The sequence below is a fragment of the Halyomorpha halys genome, unplaced genomic scaffold (assembly GCF_000696795.3).
Source record: "Halyomorpha halys isolate HHAL.00 unplaced genomic scaffold, Hhal_1.1 Scaffold683.1, whole genome shotgun sequence".
In the NCBI taxonomy this organism is placed as follows: Eukaryota; Metazoa; Arthropoda; class Insecta; order Hemiptera; family Pentatomidae; genus Halyomorpha; species Halyomorpha halys.
Window position 1 is genome coordinate 253,900 of NW_027108384.1, and position 7,925 is coordinate 261,824.

Below are 7,925 nucleotides of genomic sequence, written 5' to 3' on the forward strand. Positions count from 1 at the left end.
TATATATATATATATATATAAGTTACGGACTGAGTCAGCTGTTACTTTGATATATGTTCGACCAGCAGATCAGTTGATCGAACATATATATATAGAGATGTACGGAGCACAATAAAGTTAGTATTTTACAGCAATACGAGCATGTCAGATCTTATTCCTTCTTCTCTTTTTTAACATTTTGTTTTTGCCGATACTTACGTCGGAAAATTCAAAAAAATTCAGCCACTACCGGAAGTCTCTTTAGCGCAAGCTCATGCCACGATGTTGGAATGGATTAAGGTCTGTACAGCAACTGCCCAGAACCTGAGGAAGGTGATGTCAGAGTTAGAAAAATTCACAGGAGAGACTGGAGAATTAAATTACTCTTTAAAAGGGGGAGATCGACTAATAAGCAGGGAGCCGAATTGAAGCGAAGACAGCTGAACACCTGCTTGACAGTGAGGATGCTGAGGCGTCAAGGGCAGCAGTCGTCTGCAGGGTGAAAAGAAGTATCTGCAATCAACTTCAAGCAGATGAGGAGACACCCTGGAACGTGATCAAGGCGTGATTGAAAAAGGCGCTTGGAGGAGGACGGTGGGCCCCAGAAGAGGAAATATTTATGATGATTAGGGAGACGATCTAATGAAAAGAAACCAAGACCATCTAATGGGCAATATGCCACAGAACTTTTGACACGCTACAACAGAATCGCCGACAAACTCAGCGAGATGATAGAAACAATCCAGGTACAGGGTTGGATGCAATTCCTATACAATGTACTAAAGACTCAGTTGGCAAGAGCTGGGGAAGGAGGGAATGCTGAGAGAACTAGAGCGCGCGCAGGAACTAATTGACACCAGCACTAGAGAGGAAGAGTCCCGTATGGAAACAGGAGAAACCGGATGGACGAGAGTTGCTTATAATTGACCGAGGACTAATCCAGTTCTGTGGATAAGAGATGAATACCACCATAGTGGGAAGGAAAGAGTTCCTATCACCAAAAGGAGGCAGATAAAACCAAGAAGCAGTGGCGCCTTGAGGACAGCAAATGCCATGGTTGCGGGAAATTAGGACATTTAGTGGCCCACTGTCCACGCACAAGGTGTTTTGAATGTATAAATAAGGGGCACACAGCCATACAGTGCCAATATATTTACCAAAGAAGTTATGTGGGCCAGGGTGAACCAATGGAGATCAACGCCCAACAGATACAAAGAAGCAACTGGAGGTTGAGTAGATCATCTGGTGATTTCATGGGAACATCGGCGATATCGGAGACCAAAGAAGAAGCTCAAGAGCTAAGGAACCAAGTTAGTTAAGGGGACAGAGTGGAAACAGGAGGATAGAAACAAGGGCACAACGGCGGATGGAGGCGAGGAACTGGAGAGAGGAAGAAGCAAGATATTTGAAGGGGATGTTTCAGAGGAATGATCGCACACTACTGAATTATAACATGAAGGAGAAGAGTGGCTGTCTGCCTATAATAAATATAGCAGGAGTGAGGTTCCTGGTGGACACCGGTAGTTCCAACACCATCATGTGCCGAAAAGCTATGTAGTGGAGGGAGGACATACCAGTTTCGGGAATGTCAATGTAAATTAATCACCCTGGGTGGTCCTTGTGAAGTAGTGGGGGGGGGTGGAGATAGGGTGGACATGGTGGAGATTTAGTTGAGAAAACTTGCAGGTACATATGGTAGGAAGTATGCCTAAGGAATACAAAGTAATAGTGGGGTTAGGAATAGCAAGGGAAAATGGAAGATTAAGTTGGGAGGAAAAATGTACAAATATCATTTTCAATAGAAGAAGGTGGGCGCTTGGGTTGGGGGGGGGGAGCAATCAATCTGGCCGAGGACTGAAGAACAAGCCTTAGGAGGGAATATGAAGATATCTTTCTTAAAGAAGGGGACAAGCTCGGGACGACGGTCCATGAGATCTCACTAAAATAAGAGAAAGTGGCATACGTGAAAGAGAGGAGACACCCGCAGGTATTATGTCACCACATCCGGGATGAGCTTCAAAGTTTAAAAAACCTGGGAATAATTATTGACTGTATTTCCCCGTACAATAGTCCATTGTGGGCAGTGAATAAGGGGGGCCACTACAAGTTCACAAGGATGCCGTTTAGTCTCAAAAACGCCCCCATAACGTTTCAGCGACTGATGGATAAATTTCTGAGAGGAAGTGATGAACTTGTCTGTTAGATTTACATGGAGTACTAGTGTTCAGTAAGAACAATGATGAACGAGTACAATTACCCAGTGTATTCCAGAGAATTAGGCAATTTGGGCTGAAATTATCAGGAGAGAAATCATTGCTGGGGTAGGAACAAATAAACTTTTTAGGCTACAAAATTTCCTGAGCAGGAGTTAAACCTGACGTGGATAAAGTCGCAGCTATACAGAAGATGGCAGTACCTAAGGATGTGAAGGGAGTTAGGAGGTTGCTGGAAACTTTAAATTATCTGAGATTTGTATCAGAAATGGCCGAGTACCTTGTCCCACTCAAAAAAGGCAAAAAGGTCGGATCATCACACCGATGGTTGCAGACAATATTAGGCGGTGCTAGGAGAACCTGCAACAAGAGCCGGTGTTTGCGTTCCTGGACTTCACTCGTCAATTCAATACAGGGTGAAGAGGGAGATCAATAGGCGCCTAACAGAAACAGAAACCAGATACAGTGCGCTGGAACGAGAGCTTTTGGGAATAGTATGGGCGGTTGAACACTTTAGACCCTATGTGTTTGGCAGAAGATTTAGGGTACACACTGACCATAGGCCTCTTCAATGGGTGGGAAAGTTGAACGAGTCCTCAACTAGGATTACACGTAGGAAGGAGCTCCTCGCACAGTATAATATGGAACTAATATACAAAGAAGGAAAGAAAAGAAATTATGGTAACCGATTGGATGCCTAGAGCAATTATAGTAAATGCAGTAGAAGAACCGTCTAGGCAATTCCTGTGGGACTGGACACTGTAAGAGGAAGAACAGAATGAAATGAAAAAATAATTTTATTCTGGGACATATGTCCCCTAAGAATAAATATATGGTTTATACATTAAGATTAAGATTTTTATTTACAAGTTTCCAGTAAGTAAAATAAAATTACATTGGGATATTGGCTTAACTACTATTTATAATGTTAATCAATATATGCCTATTAATTTGATTACAATGATGCAGAGGTTTGGTTATGCAATAAGTGAAGGAATAGGTGCTGTTTAAAGGAAAGAATGGATGAGAACTGGTGAATGGAGATGGGAAGAGAAGTTCAGAAGAAGGTTGCACATATAACGAAGGATTTTCTAAAGAAGGCAGTTCCATAGGAGGGCATAGATAAATCAATCGGTTGGAATCTGGTGTTTAATGAGTGGATGGATGAATGAAGAGTGAGAAGATCAAGGATATAAGTAGGTTTTTTGATTTTAAGGACTTGGAATAGGAAAATACCAAGGAGATATTGCCTTCGGGAGGTTGGATATAGCCACTTCAACTCTGTATACCAGCAGGAGACTTGAGAGCACCTTGGAAACCCAAAGATAAATGTTACAAAGCAATTCAAGAGTCTCTTCAGTCTCAACTCCAGCCCTGCAGATAGCAGTGGAAGAGGAGGCCGGGGAACCGTCAAGACAATTCCTTTGGGAGTGGACACCGGGAGAGGAAGAAGAACAGTATGTGGCAGAGGAAGACGATAGGGAGGAATCTTCGTCTAACGAGAGCTCGGAGGAAGAAAAACCAATATGGAGGAACTGGAGGCCATAATAAACGACAAGAGACAGCAGACTGTATGGAAGACAAAGACCACTAGATTGCTTAAAGTTGAGAGTTGCAAATATGGGAGGAGCAAAATCACGACCAATTGGTCAGAGCCAGGTGTGAGGGATGACCAGATTTGTAGAGTGTTGAAGGATGCTTCAGGGCCTGGAGAAACTGATCATCTTTATAAGAGCAACGCCATCGTCTGGGAGAAGATCAAGCGGCTATGGCACAGTGAACAAACAGGGATGGATAGGAGGTTCATTCGTTGCAAGCAGATGGTGGAAACCCTTCAGGAAGATGAATGACAAAAAGAGATGTCCATAGCATATCACCAGAGCAAAATGAATCCCGGAGACCCTGCACGCATTAAAGAGAAAGTACTTTTGGTGGGGGATGAATAAGACAATCACGGAGGTTGTAGGAAATTGTGAAGTTTGTCTGCGCATGACATATGATAGAAATTCACCAAAAGTGAGACAAGAGGAAACATATACCGCAACAATCTACAGATCGATACTTTCACCTGGAGAGGATATAAATGGATAGCTGCTATTTTCGTCAGCAGTAATATTGTTGACCATGACAACATGTAGTTATTCATCGCCCTCCCCTCCAAATGCACCTGTGGCCATCACCGCCCCCCTGAATCACTGTAGCGCCCACTTTGGGAATCACTGAGCTAGATTCATCATAAATAAGCCTATACAATATTAAGTAGAAAACGAAAATTCTCTCAAATTAATATACTACTGAATTAAAAAACAGTCACAAACTGATTTCATGACATATTTTAGAGTTAACTTTCAACAGGAAACTCAGTTAGAAAATCTATGTTTACATATTAGTAAAAAAAGCACAACTGACAGTAAACGGATTCAAAAATTCCCTAAAATTCATCGATGTTTTCGAACATCCATTTCAGTAACATAATTAAAAAGAAATTTGAATTTAGTTCAATGGAGTTTAATATCAAAAAATTAATAAGAAAAATTTACAATAAAAAACTTTTATATTCAAGTTAAATATACAAAAGAAAATTAATTACACATTTACACTAATATGAATTAATGATGCAAAATCACTAGTTAGGGAAAAAACTCTTTCTGATGGGACGCATAGCGCCATTACTAACAAATACTTCATTGCAACTTTAACCATAGAATTCTTATAAGTATAATTATAAGAGAAAAATGTCGATGGATTGTCAGTTCTTTTGGATAAATATTTCCAAATGGTACTTTTGGGAGGCATCTTAATTATTGAGAAAAAATCAAATACACAGAAACTTAAGTAGCCGCTCTCGTTTTAACTGTTTTTAAACCCTCATGACAAATTTGACCCCCAACCATGGTTAGAATAGGTTGGTCACCTGTAGATATCTAGGCAAACGTAACCTTCGATGTGGGTTGCCTTAAAAAACTAATAAATAAATAAAACCCTCATGGAAGGTTCTGGAAAGATAACATTTGTTGAAGAAGTGCTCTGATTGGTTCAATGGTTGTGGGTTACTATTTTAATTTATCTTTATCCCATTGTTGGCGGGAAAGTAGGAAGTACTTCCTTCTCCTACCACATTGTTGATAGGAATCCGTTAATTTTTGTTATTGTTACTTATGCAATTAAAAATGAAAAATTGGGCTATACGTGTTAAAAACATCGATGTCTACGTGGCATCCCGATGCTGTAACCCCCTGGAAATAGGACAGTACGAAGATAATGAACCTCAGAAAACTAGAAAGACTTCAAAGACTAAATGGAATAAAAATCAGCAGAGCCTTCCATACAATATTTTTTGATGTTGCCTGCGTCCTATCGGTAATACTACCAATTCATACAATTAAAGGACTGATAACACTTGATGAAAATTAAAAAGCAGAACCGGAATTACAAAAACAGTATTGAATTATAAGTATATGCAAAACAATGGCAACATTCATCACTAAAAGTCCAACTAACACAGCACGCACATTGATGGCAATTCCGACTTACTGTTGATATCTAAATAGACGGAAATAAAACACGGGATGCGCATTTACATCTCAGTATAATAACATTTACTATGAAAAACAACACAGGCTAGGTCTACTTAATTCAAATAAACAAGCCGAAAAATTAGCAGGAGTTAAGGCCGCGTACTAAATCCTCAGACAGACAGACCACTCTGCAATATCTAATAGCATGTAAACTCAGGACAAAGTATTAATAGATTCTAATAAATCTGAAATATCACAACTTAGTGATTGAGGAAATTATACATGATTTTACTAAACTAATAATAAGAACAAAAATCTCAATCTCAAAGGATTTTTGGTGGCTTTGTTAATAAAAGGCCTATTGATTTATCACATAATCCAATGATTTCGTTTTGGTAGGAGTCTTTGTTTGGGTCGCTAAGGCTCTACTCTATATATTAATGTATTTACGATATTTTTTTTGTGTGAATTAATCATCCAAATTAAAAAATGTTCAAGAACTGATCCTAATAAAAAAATATTGCATTTTTTAAAATTCATATAGTAAGAGAGTAATTTCTGAACTTAGAGTTTATGTTTTAAAAATCTATAGTTTTTGGAAAATTTCAACAGGAGTTTCACAACGGTAAATACAATTTTAATGCTGCACTATTACAATCGTATGTTGTGTGAACATACGTTGGATCAAAAAAGTATTGGCACACACCCCTTGTTCTATAAAACTTAATAGGATTAAGACATTTTCCACAACTAATATGGGAAGTTTAGAGTTGCATGTCCTGGAATAGTACAGGAAACTTTACAGACGGTATTGCGAATGCAGAAAAGTATGTCGACATTTCGTGGCATAATTAAAAAAAGTAGTGCCGAAAAGCTGAGGATAAAAGATACTTTTATCTTTCAAAACAATAATCCCAAGCACACGGCAAACAAAATGAAAGAGTGGATGCTCTCCAATGTTCCGAGAGCAACTTAAAATGCCGCCACAGTCTCCAGACATTAATACTATATAACATAAATGTTAAATATAGGAACTGAAAATGAGAAAGAATTAAATTTCTTCAAAAAATATGGTAAAGGAAACTTTGTCTGAGCAATTGTGTAAAATTGGTCAAGAAGTAACACAAAATCTTGTTTCATCAATGCCAAGATCACAGGCAATCATAGATACCAATGGATTGATGATAAAAAATAGTGCCATCGAGTTCAAATTTATAAAATATTATGCACATAATTAAAAGTGTGCCAATACCTTTTTGACTTTTTAAACAGGATGATTTCATTATTTATTTTTAAAATTTTAATATTTCAATTAAAATAATATGTATTTATAAATATTTTATTATTTAAAAAAAAATTTTTGATTTTTCAAAATGAAATATTAAAAAAAAAATTAACTGTGCCAATACTTTTTGGACCCACTGTGTAACTCACAAGAAACTTCTGAAACTCGGAAGATGGAAAACAATATTTTTAAAAATTTAAAGATTATTTTTGTTCAATATTGGTAAGTTTCATCATTCTATCTTTAAGGCTAAATGTACTGCTTCATGGAACGCACCAGAATATACTTTTTTATTTTTTCCTGAACGGATGGTCCGATTTTGAATCTGTAAAGTGCATTTTGTGTTTTTTGAATGTAGAAGTTACTGAAATTAGGTCAAAAAACACCAATCGAATAATAAGGAAAATAAGATGCAAAAATATGAGTTAATGATAAATTTTTAAAAATGTGGCCTTATAGGCACTTGCAGAACCGTTCACTGAAACCAATGAGACATTCTGTGAAATTATGGCATTTATGCAGCGATTGTAAAGATAAAAATACGTTTTTATTTACAAGCGGAAGGAGAATGGGATGAGGTACCGGCTGGAACGAGACGGCAACTCAAGGCTGCAAAAACTAACTTTCTTATAGCTATATCTAAATTTGAGAACAGTCAAGTAAATACAAGCAATAGCTGGTACTTGCTTTTTCAGATTTCACTCGACAATACACAATAACAACAAATGTCAGTGAGTATGCGCTGGAAGCGGTGTTGTCTCAGGAGCGCGAACAGAGAGAACGCCCTGTGGCATACGCCAGCAGGTGCCTTATGGATACGGAAAGTAGATATAGCACAATGGAGCGAGTACTCCTCGGAATTAGTACAGTATGTGTATATATATTGTAATAATTTTTTAATTATTAAAAATAAAATAAAAAAGAATTTTT

The 7,925-nt window shown here is 37.9% G+C and overlaps 1 protein-coding gene across 2 annotated transcripts in view; it reads right to left on the bottom strand.

The window, feature by feature from the left end:
* Positions 1-7,925, bottom strand: part of LOC106685342 (rab-like protein 6) — a 129,568-nt gene that overhangs the window by 91,240 nt on the left and 30,403 nt on the right. The window lies entirely within an intron of this gene.